General features: G+C 39.7%; 1 protein-coding gene and 1 pseudogene across 3 annotated transcripts in view; one reads left to right on the top strand and one right to left on the bottom strand.

Moving 5' to 3' along the window:
• The window catches only part of LOC309857554 (ral guanine nucleotide dissociation stimulator-like), a 265178-nt gene that overhangs the window by 50924 nt on the left and 196200 nt on the right, over positions 1–18054 (top strand). The window lies entirely within an intron of this gene.
• On the bottom strand, positions 16019–17070 carry LOC309857550 (cytosolic acyl coenzyme A thioester hydrolase pseudogene; annotated as a pseudogene). The gene has a single exon. The product of its transcript is annotated as a cytosolic acyl coenzyme A thioester hydrolase pseudogene (transcript).

Raw genomic sequence — 18054 nt, 5'->3', positions numbered from 1 at the left:
CCTCCCAGACTTCCTCCAGAGTATGTGTTCTTCGGTACTTGCGCTGCACAGCCTGGCAGTTCTGCAGTCAGTACGCACGAGCACATGCTAGTGAGCTATACAGGGTGATTTTTCACTTAATGTTTTTTCATGGTAACAGAGGTATCTCGGGTGTGGGAGATAATGCAGTTGTTATTTGGTATTTTAACTGGGAACATGTTATTTTTCCTCATGAAAAGATTTTGTGATAAAAAACTCAAAGTTATTTAGAGATTTAAAAAATAGGTAAACATAATAGTCAAGAGAAATGCTTTCTTAGTCATTATGTGGGAGGCTTGAATTACAGTATATTTTCTTGAGGAAAAGAAAAATTAAACACTATCACAAAGAAAGAAGAGCAAAGGGTATGTGAGTTTTCTGACTGGAATTAGAGTCTGTAGACATTTTGTGTTAAAATACTTTGTCTGGGATAAATGCTGTTTCTCTCCTTAATCTCACATGCCTTGCACCAAAGTCTGAAAAGTTATGATGCCCAGAGGGTAAAGAACAAGGCTTGTGAGTTACATTTGCTCTCTTAATGTTGGTACAATAGGAGTTCAGATCACAGGCTGCTCTTGTTATTTTATTAAGTCATTTTTCAAAACAGTGTCTCGAAGGTCAGCCATCCCATTTGAATCCTAGCCACCTGCTCATAAGTCATGGCACCTCTTGTTAATTTTGTTGAAATGTTAATATTGTTTTTCTAATAAATACTCTGGATAAACAAAGTGATAAATATGGATGTCTGATGGGAAGAGAATTTTCTCATTGAAACATACGTTGGGAGCATTGACTTGGTGTCTGCCCCTTCTGCTCTGTGGCTGGGAGTCCCAGGTTTGATGATTCCCGCAGCCTGAAGGTGTTGTGCCTCAGATATTTTGACCTGCTGCATACTAGGGAAGCGTGCCAGGTGCTCTGAAGCCCTTGAGGCTCCACAGAGGGGCCCTTGTCTGGTTCCATCTGGCCGACGCCCTGTCACACCACACAGCAGTGCGCGCTTTTCCCCTTTTGAAAGTATTTCCGACTATAAAGCCAAACTTGAGTTAGATGACCAGTTCTCCTCATCTTTCTCTGTATTCACCTAACAGCCTCCTGTGCAGGGCTTTCTTGGAGTACGCTGAATTTTAAATATTGGGTTTTCTTAATTGTCCTTTCCCTACCTCTCCTGTCAATGTGGAGTCATACTAGAGACTGTAAATATTTACTGAAGGGTGACTATAGACAGCTGCTGCCTCTGGAGTTGATTTTTAAGCCCTGGTGCTGCTGGGGAACCTGAGGGCAGCATTCCTTGCTAGAGGTGCATGACCTGGGGGTGGGGGTGTGGCTTTGAGAGCCTTCTGTAGTTGGACAGGAGACAGACACACACGCACACACAAACTGCCGTTTTGAGGTGGCAAGAACAGATCAAAGTGTTGAATAATACGAGGTGGAATTATAATTTATAACACATTCTACCAATTTAATTGAATGACAGTGGGCTTTTTCCCTAATGTATAAAGTAGTACTGCACTTTACGGAGTTTGCACAGATGTTATCTATATATGCTGTGTAGTTTATCTTTCTATAATCTGGGCTACATAGAGAATATTTAAATCATACCTATTTTGAAATCCATTTTTTCCAAACATAGTACAGGGCGAAGGTCATTTTTTTAAATAGACACTGAATTATCCTTGAGACAACATTTCAAAGAAGCAGCCTTTGGTCTGGCAATGTAAATGCAGAAAATGAGAAGCAAAGAACCATGACTGGGATGACGGATGCAAATGTATCGCATAATATACCTCAATTTGCATTATTAGCATGCTGTGTAGATTAATTGGCTTTAAAAACTACCGTTGAGCAGCGAAGTATTGGAGAATTTCAGTCTGTAAAACGGATTGATTCTCTTAAGTCACACCATATGCAGCATCTTTGCTTTTAATCACAAGTTCTTCTTTCACCAAGAACTTGGCAATGTTGTAGCCAGGTTGTAGCAGGTTTGTAGCAAGTTAAGCTTTGCAAGCTTAACCAGCTAGCAAATTAGTTAATTTATTAGGATTTTGTGACTAATTCATCACCTGATCTAAATTTTATTTTATTTTTTAACCTAAAAAAGAAGTTAACTAAGTAATATGATATCGATGACTTTTAGCCCCTCTTGACTGATGCTAATTAAAGTTGTGGTTTGTTTTGTTTATTTAGAAAAACCTTGATTTTAGTCAGATACATCATTGCTCATCAAAGGAAACCATAGGTGAAGTGAAACTCTAACGTGTGAAGATACAGACACTGCTTTGGTTGATTCAAAATGGGAACAAGTGATGAGATGGTGTCTGTGGAGCAGACCTACTCCTCCTCCTTCAATCCTCTGTGTTTTGAATGTGGCCAGCAGCACTGGACGAGAGAGAACCATTTATACAATTACCAGAATGAAGTAGATGATGACCTGGTCTGCCATATTTGCCTTCAGCCTCTGTTGCAGCCACTAGACACCCCCTGTGGACACACGTTCTGCTGCAAGTGCCTCAAAAACTTCTTACAGGAGAAGGACTTTTGTCCATTGTACTGGAAAAGACTCCACTTTAAGTTGTGTAAGAAGCCCAGTATTCTAGTTCATAAGCTTCTGGACAAATTATTAGTGTTATGTCCATTTTCTTCAGTGTGCCAAGATGTCATGCAACGCTGTGATCTGGAGGCACATCTTAAAAACAGGTAAGCACAAAATATAAAGGGAAGAGAAGTAAAGTTTAGGGTTTATAAAAAGGTTGGTCAAACCAAAACTTCCTGAAGAGTACCAAGACATCAGTAAGTAAATGGACAAATCAGATACAAGAGACACGCAAATAAGTTCTGTGGAACAACATTTTTACATGACAATTTATCAAAAACATAGATACAGAAACTACAGTGAAGAAGTACCTACTAATATTTTTGCTGGTATAACATGAAGCGATTACATTCATGTGGGCAGCAGGGTGTAGTGATAGACTTTTTTCCAAGGCAGTTTAGCAGTTTGTTTCAAAAAGTGAATGTGAGTATCCTTTGATGTAGCTTATTATCCTAAGGAAATAATCCAAATGAAGGAAAAATTATGTATAAAGATGTGTTCACTGCAGCATTGTGCATAGTTCAATAAATCAGTGTTGATCTAATTAACCATAGGGAAGGCTTAAAACTACCATAGTACATCAACTCCATGGGAAATTATGCAGACAGCAGAAACAGTAATTTAGTTGCAACATGGAAATGAGGGTACATTATTTTTTTTTGCTAGGATCTTATAAAGAATCTGTGTTCAAGGACTAGACTGAATAAGAGCTAGGGGTTGGAAAATTTAAAGTATTCAATGGGGATTTTTATTCTAATAAAGCTTTTTATTAAAAGCTTAAGTAATTTATTGAGCCAATTAGTGAGTTTTATAATTTGACATTAGTGAAAGACTTGGATTTTAGAATTATTTATACCCTTAGGAAAGGTCAAAATATATCTTTATGCCTTATGTATGAAGAATCCCATAATATGACAGAAATAAATGTATTGATTTCTGGATTTCAGAGTTCAGCCACTTGTGCAATAGAAAGCTAGGATCACTGTGAAAAAGTCACAGTACAATATATGGGGTATCATAGAATTGATGGAGATTATCTAACTTCATCCCCTCCCTTTTCAAATCAGGAAACTGAATCACAAAGATTTAGAGCTAGTTAATGGTATAGTTAGGCCTAAACTTCTAATACTCTTATTTACAATTCTGATACACTGTGCTGACTTGACCACAGGTCCAATCATGTTCCTTACTACTACGTGGTAGTAAGTTTCCTGTAGATATGTGTATATGTGGTCCTTCTATTCCTAAATATCAGTGTTATAAAATGAGGATACTCATTAGAAGTAGTTAAGATATATGAGAAAGAACAAGATGTTTTTACCGTGTCAGAAACATGAAGATTTATAGAAAAATTGTTTAAATCTAAGCTGTATTATCTAGTAAGAGCTAAGAAAAAGTGTAGGGTAGATACAGAGACTTGTGAAAGTGCTTATGGCCTTAGGTTTCCTTGTGTCCTTGGTCACCAGCAGGTGTAGGATCTGAGCATGACAGCAGAGACCTTGTACAAATCGACACCAGACTTTTGAATGTGGTATTCTGGGTGGGTTCTGCTTACTGAGGTTGAGGAATATCTTAGGCTTGCCTTATTTCTCTCAGTTGGACTATTCCTTCTAGGGAATAGTTTTCTTTGACCCTTTTATGAATATCAGTTAGAGGATGTTAGAAGAACTGAACAAAGTCTCAGTTCAGTTACCCAATTATTTTGAGAGCAGTGAGGTAAACGTTGCATGAATTTTTAGGAATATTCACTTAACTAATATGCCTACAAGAATTTAATGTGTAATTGACGTATCATTAGTATTTTGGATCAAGCTTTATGTTTATGTTGGTGATGTAAAAACTTGGGAACAGCACACTGTCCTTTCATTTGTAGGTAAAGGCTAAGCATTCATGTCCAGTTGCAAGTTGCATTTTCCAAGCAAGCTTGTTAATATTTGAGCTACTCGTTTAGTCATTTCCAAAGCATCTCAGGCCTATATAGTGAATGATACATTGAAAAAGGTGAATGATTTGAAAAGGTGAGTGACTGGCTTGATATAAACAGCCAAGAATAGTTATTGATTATGAAAAATAAAAAGGCAAATTACAAAGTGTAATTTTTCTATCTCATTGGAGTAGACATGGGTGGAACAGCCCGACCTTTCTCTAGTTTTCAGTTAAAAATGTTGATGTTAAGTAGTCTCTGCAAGTGGAGTGCAAATTAGAATCTAATGCTGGCTTGTGAATTGTCTTTACTAGTCTTTGAATCCCTTTGCTAAAAACTGACATTCAGCTAACATTTCTTCATTTAAATGGTTAATCTATGTTCTAGTATTGGTTGTTGAGGACCTAGCCACCCCAAATGTAGTGACACAAAACAAGCATTTGATTCTGCTCATGGATTCTGTGAGTCAGGAATTCAGACAGGGCACAGCAGGGATGACTTGTCCCTGTTATGTGTAATCTGGGCCACAGCGGGGAAGAACTGAAAGCCAAGGACCAAAACATTTGGAACTAGAGAATCTACTTCCAAGATGGTTTCTTCATTCACATATCTGGCACCTTGGTGGAGAAAACCAGAGGTGCTGGCTCAGCTAGGAAAGCCTACAGGTGGCCTTTCCAGCATGGCAGCCTCAGGGTATTTAAAGTTTTTATGTGACATTCAGTGTGGCAGAAGCTAGAGGGCTTTGTATGAACTAATCTTGAAGGCACATATTACCCCTTGTGCTGTCACTCTGTTTGAAGCAGTCCACTCAGATTCAATGGGACAGGGGACCTGGGCTTCACTTTGTGATGGAAGGAGGCCAAACATTTGCAGCCATGTTTCCAAACCAACCCAGACAGGCAACCGAGTGATACCATGAGTCACAGAATATGATTATTCTGACTGTGCCATCTCTGCACACAGTCTCACTCATTTGAAAGAAATTGAGAAGTTTCTTATCAATTCATAGAATTTCAGGGGCACCTGGGTGGCTCAGTTGGTTAAGCATCTGCCTTTGGTTCGGGTTTGTGTTTCAAACATTCTTGCCAGCATTCTTTTCTTATGTAGAATGTAAAAAGCAGATATATATATCTATATATATATATATATAGATTTGCAAATCATTTGAGAGTATGAGTATCCAAAATATATAAAGAATTTTTACAACTCTGTGAAAAAGCAAGTAATCTACAATTTTAAATGGGTGAAAAAATTGAATAAATATTTCTCCAAGGAAGATTATTTAAATGGCCAATAAATATGTAAATAAATGCTCACTATCAGTAGTCGATTTTCATAATGGGCTTTTTTTTTTTTTTGATAAGTTGTAAGCATCCTGTATATATTTGGATACTAGAACCTTATTAAGTATATCATTTGCAAATGTTTTCTTTTGTTCTGTTGATTGTCCTTTCACTTTCCTATCCTTTTTGAAGGACAGATGGGATTAATCTTATGAAGTCCAGTTTCTCTGTGTTTTCTTTGTTTGCTTATGCTTTTGGTGTCATGGCCAAGAAATCAATGCCTAATCCAAGGTCACAAAGATTTATACATGTTTTCTTCTAAGACGTTTATGGTCTTTGATCCATTTCGTCTTTGATCCATTTTTATTTAATCGTGATTAGAGAACATGCTATGTGTAATTCAGTCCTTTAAATTTAATTAAGGCTTTCTTTTTTTTATGATCTAGCACATGGTCTACCCTGGAAAATGCTTCATGTTTACTGAGGAAGAATGTGTTTTATGCTCTTGATGGGCGGAGTTCTATAGATGTTCCATTGGGTCTGGTTGATTCATAGTGTTCTTAAAGTCTTTCTTTCCCTGTTCTTATCTGGCCATAAGGGTTCAATCCATTATTGCAGGTGTGGCATTGAAGTCCTAAACTATTATTGTTGAATTTTCTATTTCTCCTTTAATTCTTTCATTTTTTCCTTTATGGACTTTGCATGTCTTTTGTTAGTTACATTTATAATTGTTATAGCTTCTTGATAGATTGAACATTTTCATCACTGTAAAATGTTGGTTGGTAGAAACAGTTTTTTTTTTTTTTAAGATTTTTTTGGTTTGTTTATTTGGCAGACAGAGACATCACAAGTAGGCAGGGACACAGGCAGAGCAAGAGAGGGGAAAGCAGGCTCCCTGCTGAGCAGAGAGCCTGATGCAGGGCTCAATCCCAGGACCCTGATATCATGACCTGAGCCAAAGGCAGAGGCTTAACCCACTGAGCCACCCAGGCACCCCTAGAAACAATTTTTTGCTTCAAAGTCTGTTTTGCCTAAAATTAGTATACCTACTCAGCTGTCTTTAGGTTATTATTTGCATGGTATACCTTTTTTTCTTCTTTTAATTTTGACCTATATGTGTCTATGTGTGTGTCTCTTGTAGACACACAGTTGGATCTTTTATTTTTTTATCCATTCTGCCAATCATTAACTTTTCAGTGGAGTATTTAATTTATATCTAAATATATTTATTATATTATTTATATTTATAAATTTATTGTATTTATTTATATTACTAATCAGGCAGGATTTATGTCTGCCATTTTGCTATTCTGTCATTTTTTTTTTTTGTTGTTTCTCTGTTCTTCCATTACTTCCTTCTTTTCCTTCTTTTGTATTTTTATGTATTTTCTAGTATTCCCTTTTAATTCCTTCATCATTTCTGTTTACATATTTTTTAAAATTGTTTTCTTAGTGGTAGTCCTGGGGATTATAATTAACATCTTTATTTATAACAGTCTAGTTTAGATTAATACAAAATATCACTAGAGTACAGAAACTTAGCTCATAGATAGCTTGTTTCTTCCCCATTTTTTGTGCTGTTGATGTTATACAAATTACATCTTTATGCATTATATACCCATCAAAACAATATAATTATTTCTTTTTGCAGTTGTCTTTTAAATCAGATAAAATAAAAAAGTAGTCATGAAACCAAAACTACTTTTTTTCCCCCAGGATTTTATTTATTTATTTGACAGAGACAGTGAGAGAGGGAACACAAGCAGGGGGAATGGGAGAGGGAGAAGCAGGCTTCCCGCTGAGCAGCCCCATGTGGGGCTGGATTTGGGACTCTGACTTCATGACCTGAGCCCGAAGGCAGCCGTTTAACACTGAGCCACCCAGACGCTCCCCAAAACTACTTGTATGCTTTTATGTTTGTGTAGTTACCCTTACCAGCGCTCATTTCTTCATGTGGATATGAGGTACTAAGTACATTCCATAGCAGCCTGAAAGACTTCCTTTGGTGTTTTATTGTGCGACAGGTCTGATAGCAACAAACTTTTTGTCTGGGAATGTCATTTCTCCTGTTTTTGAAGGATGTTTTTTCTGGTTATAGGCTTCTTGGACAGTGTTTGTTTAGCACTTTGTGTTTACCACAGCCTCCTTGCATCCATGGTTTCTGAAGAGAAATCAGTTGTCAGTCTTACTGAGGTTCAGATGTATGTGATATGAGGTATTTTTCTCTTGCTGCTTTCAAGATTCATCAAATTCAGCAAGATTTTGGTTATGTCTTCAAATATTCTTTCTGCCCTCTTTTCTCTCAAAAATGACATATGCCATTTTTGTGGGATTCCAATTCTCTATATATTAATACTCTTGTTAGTATCTCAGAGGTCCTTGAGAGTGTATCCTTTTTTTTTAATCCTCATTGTTTTTCTTTTTGTTCCTGAGACTTGGTAATCTCTATTGACATATCTTCGAGTTCATGGATTCTTTCTTCTGCCTGTTCAAATGTGTTGTGAATTCATTTCATTTATTATACTTTTAAATTCCAGGATTTCTATTAGGTTCTTTACTATAACTTATATTTCTTTATTGACATTTTTCTTTGGTGAGACATCATTCATATGTTTTCCTTTAGGAATTTCCTTTAGGAATGATTTTGTATGTTCTTGGAACATATCTGTAATGCCTGATATAAGTCATTGTCTACTAAGATCAATGTCTAGGCCTCTACAGGTATAAGGTTACTATGATACATACACAATGCTTCTTTTCCCCCATCCCTGTTGTCTTTGGGGATTCTCCTGATGTACATGTTGATATGTTTGATGGTATCCCATAGGGCCCTCCGTTGATTTTTCTGTATTCTTTTTTCATTGACTCTTCAGCCTGGTTAATTTTAATTTCTTTATTCATACAGTGTTCTCTTGATATCCTTTATTAGTTCTTTGGGCATATTTAAGACCTTGATTTAATACCTTAATAATTCTTAACATCTAGCATTCCTCAGGGATAGCTTTTATCAAATTCTTTTTCTCCTCTCAAAGTGCTATGGTTTCCTTTTTCTTTGTATGCTTTGTGACTTTTTAAAACAGATTTTTATTTATTTATTTGGCTGAGAGAGACATAGTGAGAGAGGGAACACAAGAAGGGTGAGTGGGAGAGGGGAAAGCAGGCTTCCCTTGGAGCAGAGAGCCTGATATGGGACTGGATCCCAGGGCCGAAGGCAGATGCTTAATGACTGAGCCACCCAGGCATCCTGTTTTATACCTTTTGGTTGAGAACTGGACCATTTGAATATTATGGTGTGGAGACTTGGGAATCAGATTCTCCCCTTTCTCAGTGATTGCTGTTGAGGGTTGCTGTCATCTCTTTGTGTGGTGACTTTTCCAAAATGACTTTGCAAAACCTGTATTCTTTGCTTTGTGTGGTTATTGCAGTTTCTTTTACGTTATACTTGGTCAGCTTGTGACCTGGCAGAGATTTACTGAAATGTCTAGGTCTTCCCTCCCACCACCCAAAAAATCCAGAAAGGGAAGTTCATGCAGCCCAGGAGGGTGGAAACAAATGCAGGTGTCTCTGTTGTTTCCCTAGGCTGCCTCCAGTATGATAAGATACATAACCCTAATGTTAGCAGGGCAAGGTCCCCATTGCCCACCTTGGCATCAGCCAGCACTTGAGGCACATGGGCCCTATGCCTGCCTGGGCTGTGAGTCAGAGGGACAGGGGCTGTTTGCTGGTTCATGCACTCTACTCTCTGACCTGGGTTGAGTATCCTCTGTCTTCAGCAGCCACACCCCTGGTTGGTGCAAATGCTCTGAAATAGTTGATTCTCATGGGTTTCCATGATTTTGTAGAGGTATTGATCCCTGGAGCTTCAATTTTCTGTGACGTCACTTCACCCGTTGTTATATTTTGGACATGCTGTGGTGGCAGCTGCAGTCAGTTCCTGTCTGTGTTTGACAAAACTATTTAAGTTTGATGACATTTTAACTTTTTATTAGGGTGAGCAGGAGTACATTTAGCCTAGAATCTGGAGTATGAACTCTGTTGTAGTAACAGTAACTCAGGAAATAATTTTTATTTTCCTTCAATTTAATAATACCTTGTCTCTATATAGTGATTTTTGTCACAGAAATGTGACAGGCTTTACAAATAGGTCATTATTTGTAAAAATGGAAGTGTTCACATTTTTGTAAGTGGAAAGTAACTGAACATGTGCTTTCTGATTGAGTGTTATCATACAACCAGTTATCCTAGTCACATGTCCAAACTTGGCCTAGTACCAGTTCAGGGTTCCTTATTTTTTATAGAGCAAAATATTCTGTTCTATTATTTGGTAAAATAGAATAGAAAAATGATAAAAAGAATATGGTAGAGCTTAAAGTAATGTCACATTTCTTGTTATTTGTTTGACCAGAGTAGGTGAATCTCCACAGAGAGGCTGTAAAAACCAAATCTTAACCTTTTTTGTCATAAGTAACATTAAGGGAGTTCAGGTATGGTTATGTTTTAAATGTGTATCTGTACGTGAGAGTGTTGTATAATTTTTTCAGGAACGGTTTTTGGTATTGATATAAATAGGATTTGTAAAATTCAGTGTACTCACTCAAATTAAGCATGCCATTATATGAAGCTTGGTCATATTGGAGAATTTTCTTTTTGATGTTCTTGTTAAGCTGACTGGAGGCTTGGCAGAGTAATTTGTGCTAAGCCCAGTGTCACCATCATAGCTTTCTGACAGAGGTGAATTAATGAGAGCATTTTCAGTAACTCATTGTCTCGTGAACACTTAAGAGATTAAAGATGTGGATTTTTGTTGTTGTTGTTTTTGGCACCAAGTCAGTGTTATTACTTTCTCATTCTTTGACTGATTTAAAGGTGAATCTGAGTCTTATTTTATTCTCTACATATCAATATTCTCTACAAATAACACATATATTTGTGAAATATATAGCTAATCATTTCACTGAAGATGTTAGATCAAGTAATACAGAGATCATAGCTTTTAACATGTAATAGGAATATTGAGGTTCTAATGGATATGTGAACTTCTGGAGGTGAAAATTACCTGTCTGATGTTTTTGGTTTGGTCATTTATCATTGAATTATAATGATTCAGATATGTAACATGATTAGCTTCTGTCTCTTACATGGTGTGTTTTTGTATATATTATTGTTAGGTAGAAAGGATTATATAAGTGCAGGTCTGAGTAAATTGAAATTTGCAGTCATTTGGCCAGTGATTAATCATAGAATTGAATTTTTCATAGTTGCTTCAATGGAGAATGTTACCTCTGTAACTTACATGTCATGTATATGCCCCTGTGGCGGCTGCTGACGAAGGGAGTAAGCTGCTTTAATTTCTTCTGAAAAGAACAATATTCTTGAAAACTTTGAAAACTTGCCAGAAGTCTTCCCTGCTGGGTTGAAGATTTTTGGGGTGCTGTGGTAGATAGAGGGAAGTTGGAGGTACACGTGAACATGCACATATGCACCATTGGGTAAAAAGTTTATATGGCTTCTCCTTCTCCATGGAACTGGAACTGGAACTTACAAAGAGGGCTTTCAGAAGACCTGTGATGGTAACAGAGGCCAGAGCCCTTCGGGAGTGTGATTGATTTCCAGAGGTTGATAATTGGTTGTATAGTAGTTCGGAGATACGAAGGTGTTTTGAGTTCTCCATTTGTGTTGGAGACCATCCCACCCTCTCTGTGTGCACCATTTATACCATGTGATATCTTGCCAGGGTTGGCTTTGCTTTGTGCTGATCTCAGATTCTCAGACAGTACTTGCCACCCTCTGTGACCTGCTTCGAGGGGGCCTTGCCACTCTTGGGCCTGGCCCAATCTTAAGAAGCCCATGTACTTTCTGTGGAGCATGTTTTCTCTTTGATGGCCGAGTTAAAACCAGAGGAGGCCACTGTAGAGGTCCTAGACCAAGATTCTTAGAATGATGGTGCACCAGTGTGGAGTGTCCAGATACTTTCTCAGTTATTTTGGCAATGTCAGTCTCTTGGGGGGTTGATCTGAAGTTGGGACTAAGAAGGAGTAAAGAAACTATTGGTTTAGTGCCCACTGTGCCAGACATTGTTCTAAATATTCTATACATTTTTTAGAAACAGGCCATAATAAGTAAGGGTTTTGTCTGCCCTGTTTTCCACATTTGGAAATTGGAGCACAAGGGTGTGAACTGTTTTGCCTTAAGTTCACACCGTGATTGTGAATCCATGTTGCTGCTGTCTTAGAATTATAACAGTTTAGATTCAGAGTAGATGCCATAAATCCGGTCTCTCTTACCTTGCTGATGAGAAAAGCAAGGCAGAGTGATTCTGGACGGTGATGCTGTGCTTAGCTCCTACTAGGCCAGGAAGGCAGGCCTCCTGCTTACAGGCCATTACTCAGTCCATGGCACAGCCAGCATTTGGAATGGTTAAGGGTCTACTCATATTCTCTGGGCTCTTGTTTCACCAGCCTGTAAAGCTAGAATCGAAGTACCTCTGAAGGAAAATTCAAGGCTTGGCTCTTTTAGTTACATCTGTTTATGAAGCCTTTCGCAATTCTGCAGCTCCCAGAGTCATTCCTGTCCTGATAGCCTATAGTACATACTGCATACTAAAATAATTTGACATTTGTTTTCCCTCTGTAACTTTAAATTTATTTGCAATCATTTTCTATCTGGTTTCATGAAAAACCAGTTTTTATTCACTGTATACTCCTCAATTGGATCATGACTTCACGATTCTTTCTTACCATTTTAAATCTTTGGTAGCACTGTATATATCAAAACTTCTTTTATTTAAACTCACAAGGGAGGGGTGCCTGGGTGGCTCAGTCAGTTAAGCATCTGCCTTCTGCTTCCATCATGATCCCAGGGTCCTGGGATTGAGCCACACGTTAGGCTCCCTGCTGAGTAGGGAGTCTGCTTCTCCCTCTCTTCCTTTCTGCTCTCTGTCTTTCTCAAATAAATAAATAAAATCTTCAAAAAGATTAAAAAAATTAACTCACAGTGGAAATAGATTTTACAGTTAGATCTAATATACATGTACTTAATTATTGGAATAAAAGTTTCACACACCATTTTCACTCATAAAGAGATATACCATGACCTCTTCTGTTTTACTGAAAAAGCAAATGGTAGATCCAAATGGTAGAGACACTGATTTCACTGTCCACTAAATGGGTATTACAATTTGACAGTCATGTTCTACCACTTTTTGCACAGGACTGGGGAGAAAGTAGATGCTCAGATACTTGGTGAATTTCACCTTTATGAAAGACTCTTTTGAGATGATTTTTATGATACCTGTGGAAAAAAAAATTTTTTTTAATACAGATTTTTGTTGTCGCTGATACAGTTTCAGGGACACAGTATCTTCCAGGAGAACAGGTGTGGGCTTTTAGCCTTCCGTTCTTTTCCATTCTCTGGGTTAAAATATTTGCTTCTTGTATCATCTCTATTTTGGATTCATCCTTTCACTGCTCAAATTCGCTTTGTCTCTTTGTGTTCATATCCTCATATGGGCTCTTCCTGTGCCTTTAGAATTTTTCCTAGTTTTACCAAGGTCACTTGATTGTCTCCTCTTTGGGAAGCCTTTCCTGCCTGTTTTGGCAGTTCTCCTTTGGGTACTGACCTGGTGTGACCCTCCAGTGTTACACTCGGAATGATAAACACTGGATTCAAAGATATGATTTGAAACAGAAGAGTGGGAAAAATGGATTTTATCATATTTGTTTTAAACAGAAAGTTGTCTGGGAACTAATTGTTCACTGCAACTGTTTAGTATATAAAAAGGAAGTAATCTTGATAAGTATATTTTCTAGGTAGTAGATATTCATCTTTTTACAATTTACTGTTTTTTAATTTCTTGCTCAAATGTAATAATGTGTTGTCTTGTGTCTTTCTCATAATGGCAGAGTGGACGGTGGTCAGAGAGGGTGTGATTGACCATGTAAAAATTATTTAACCAGAAACAGCCTCCCCCCGGGTTCTTTTGTTTTTTCCTTCTTGCAGGTGGTATCTTCAGAATGATAGATCAAAGGCAGCTTTATAGAACTTACTCTTCTTTTACTTGGATGATTATTTTTCGGCATGAAAAAGAAACATTGCTTAGCTTTCTAAGAATTCATAGTAGGCAGGACGAAGGAGACACTTACTCCACGACCTGCAAATTCTTGGATTGGATGACTGTTTCTGGGGATGTAATAATATATCCTACCTTTTCTTCAGAACTTGATGTTTGGTCTTTAATAGACTCTCCAAACTTTTTTCCTTAATGTCTTAATGAGATCAGAAGAACCAATAGATTCACACATTGCTAGACACATGGGGATGGGAGGTACTGTAGATTTTGAGGTCTTACTTATGAGATAACCAAGGTCCAGAGAGAGAAGCATTTTGCCTCAAATTGTTTCAGCTAGTTAGTGAGAAGGCCGGGACCAGAGAGACCCAAGTCTGGACCTTTCCTAGGTCAGTGCCATAATAGTGTACCATGGATTTGCTGTAGCAGCTCCCCAACTGATCCAACCCATTCTTCCATGAAATATTTTCTGTAAAACATTTCCTGTTTTTAATAAAAATGTTAGTTTGAATTTCTAGCATTATATTGACAGGAATATTGACTAAAAAATACTACCCAGGGAGCCTGGGTGGCTTTGTCAGTTAGGTGTCCCAACTCTTAAGTCTCAGTTCAGGTCTTGATCTCAGGGTCATGAGTTCAAGCCCCACTTCAGGCTCCATTTAAGAAAAAGAAAAAATATTAATTACTATTAACCTGGATTCTTAGGCCTAGCCGTTGAGTTTTTTCTCTTTTCCGACTAATTATCTTATGAAGACTTTCTCTTCTTGGGGGGTAGTACAGGGATTTTCCGTAAAGCTCTGCTCCACATGTGCATAGCCTTCGTCATTATCAGTGTCCCCCGCCAGACTGGTACTTTTTGACATAACTGATGAACTGCACTGAAACATCGTGATCACCTCAAGTCCAAGTTTATGATACTGTTTACTTTTGGTATACAGCCTAAAGAAATGTATAATGACCAGTCATCATTACAGTATTATACAGAATATTGTCAGTGCCCTAAAAATCCTCTGTGCTCTGCCTGTTCATCTGTCCTTCTCCCCAAATTCCAGTTTTTTTACTGCCTTCTATAGTTACTATTGCGTTTTTAGTTTCAATTATTGTAGCCTTTATATTTAGAAGTTTTTATTTTTTTTTAAGGATTTTATTTATTTATTTATTTGACAGACAGAGATCACAAGTTGGCAGAGAGGCAGGCAGAGAGAGGAAGGGAAGCAGGCCCCCTGCTGAGCAGAGAGCCTGATGCTGGGCTCCATCCCAAGACCCTGAGATCATGACCTGAGCTGAAGGCAGAGGCCTTAACCCACTGAGCCACCCAGGTGCCCCTATATTTAGAAGTTTGATTCCCGTTCTTTAAAAAAAAAAACCTGCATCAGCCTTGAGTCTCATCTCTGTTCTTATAATCAAGCAATTGTTATTTCTTGGCACATATTAAGCATTTGTTTTGTATCCTGTCTGAAATATTCTGGTATTCAGTATTTTGAGAGTCTAATTCTGCTGTCTGTTTTTCTGCTGGCTTTTATTCATAGCGCTTTATTTTCTTGTTTTGTGTATGTGTATGAGTTTTGATTGTGAACTCAAATCTCTTGAAGTTTTATTTGTGGGAATTTTTTGTGGGGTGGATTAACTTCAGCTCCCAGAGTGAATTTGTAATTCTGTTGGTTGCCAGGTGAAGAGGGCACCATCAACTCAGGGTCTCTTTGAATTACATTATCTGCTTGAGTGGTTTGGTTTAAGATCATACAGCTTGTGTGGATTTGGGTTACAGTCTTTTATGAGGGTCAACTTGGGGTTATGAATTTTTTTTTTTTCCAGCCAAAAAGCAGCTTTATTAGTGATGCTGGGTTCTACACACGCCGTAGTGTGCGCATGTCTTCCCGAGGGACGCCTCGGCGGCAGGGACAACACGGGAGCGCTTACACCGGAGTCATAGAAATAAAGCTTTGGTGTGTAGGTTTTCGGGAGAGGACACAGGTTCACACTGCAAGACGAACGCTTCACACGACACCGGCTCTCAGTGTGGGTTGGGTTTTTGGCCAAGGGGGTGGATTCTACATGACTGGACTCTGGGGCCCCTCCGGGCCCAGCGTGGGGCGTTCCCTAGTGCTGGGGCTCTGGTTGACCCTGCCGTTTTGCCTTCATCTGCAGGTACCGCCCTTTGCCTTCCTCAAAGCGCTTATTCTCGTCCTCAGTCTCGGGCACGAGCTGGGGCACGGGCAGCGACTTGCCCTCCTGGCTCAGTGACACGTAGGTGAAGAAGGCACTGGCCGCCCGGTAGCGCTTCTGCGAGTTGTCCACCACGGGGTCGGCGTCCACCAGGACCTCGATCTCCATGGACTTGTTGCCCGTGAAGGTCATGCGGCCAGAGATGGGGATGACGCAGCCTTTTCTGATCTTGTCGTGGAAGTTGATGGCGTCCACGGAGGCAGTGACTATGTTGGTCTTGCAATGACGTGCAGCCACGATTCCGGCCACCTCGTCCATGAGCTTCATGGTGACACCTCCGTGCACGAAGCCGTGCAAGGTGCAGTCGGAAGGCCCCAGCAGGTGAATCAGGCTGGACTGGCTGTAGCTGACCGTGTTGGGCTCTGGGTTCAGGACAGGCTGGACGATGTCCCCGTTCCTCCACTTGGTCTCCATGCACGCCAGCTTGTGGGCCTCATACCGCTTCCGGCCCTCCTCCTCCTGCTCCTGCCGGGAGTACACGACTGGAGGCACCTCCAGGACCTTGTCCACGTTCTTCAGTGACAGGGGCACATACCACAGGGTAGCCTTATTGGTCAGCTTTTTAGTACCTGTGAGGATGTTTTCCGACATCACGTGGACCTGGACCTCCACGGAGTGCTTGGAGGTGTAGGTGATCTCCGCGCTGACGTGCGCCACCTCGCCAATGCACATGGGGGACAGGAAGTCGGTGCGCTCGACACGGGCCAGGGCGGCCGCACAGCGCTCACCGTTCTGGCTGTTGCAGTGCCGGGTGCTGATGATGGCTCCTGCCTCCTCGATCATCTTCAGGATGGTCCCGCCGTGGACGTTGCCAGCCACATTGGCATCATCCGGCCGCATGATCCGGAAGATCTGGATGGCGGACGGGGTCTCGGCGGCGGGGCCTGACATGCCGGCGGCGACCGCGAGCGGCTGAAGGAGAGCGCAGGTGTCTGGCAGGCCTGGCGCAGAATGAATGAGCCCGGGCGGCCGGGGTTATGAACTTTTGAAGCTATCTTCCACCCCCAGTGCCAAGCACGTGTCACGCATGTTTCCTTGCTGCCTTTTGTGGTACAGGATTATTTCTTGCTCCCCCTGACATGAAGATCAGCCCTTTTAGAATCTTAGTGTCACCCTCAAGTCTTTTGTTGGCCTTCCTGTCATCCCAAGTTTTAGGTTTCCCTGCACTGTCTTTCATTCAGCTGTCAGAAAAGAGTAAAAAGGTCACTAGTGTTGACACATGCCCTCTCTGTAAAATCTCTCTTTGGCATTTGGCCTGTCTCGCAGGGTTCACTCATCATTTTGTTTTTTGTTCTCTGTGGATTCCTCATTTTCTCACCGGCTCAGTAAATTACTAATTTTTATTTTAATTTTTTTTAAAATTTTATTTATTTATATGAAAGACATTGATCACAAGCAGGCAGAGAAGCAGGCAGAGAGAGAGAGTGGAGGAAGCAGGCTGTCTGCCGAGCAGAGAGCCCGATGCCGGGCTCGATCCCAGGACCCTGGGATCACGACCCGAGCCGAAGGCAGAGGCTTTTTAACCCACTGTGCCACCCAGGCACCCTTAAATTACTAATTTTTTAATACTAAAATTCATCCACCTCATTGATCTCATCAGGAGAGTCATGGAAACATCATGCTTCTTTATGATGAATTCTGTTGTAGTAGGTACTGACTCTAAAGTAATCTTTTCTGTAAGTTACAAAAATGGAGACAACAATCAGAAAAGAATGTCTTCTTCCTTCTCTGTGTGTCATGTACTCATACAATAAGAAGAATCCTGATACCTATGAAAGCTTTAGAGCATAAATTCTAATCTGAGCATGCCAACATTTCTTTCCTTTATTCTGGGAAAGCAACACTGAAGCAATAAACCACTGTTAATTGTAGTTGGATCATATTTCTCAAGTGTTGTAAGGATGGAGAATTGTTCGGAGCCATTATTATTGAATATTGACTTGTTCTA

The sequence above is a fragment of the Mustela nivalis genome, assembly GCF_964662115.1.
Source record: "Mustela nivalis genome assembly, contig: HAP1_SCAFFOLD_888, whole genome shotgun sequence".
Lineage (NCBI taxonomy): Eukaryota > Metazoa > Chordata > Mammalia > Carnivora > Mustelidae > Mustela > Mustela nivalis.
This window is presented reverse-complemented; position numbering and strand designations above follow the sequence as displayed.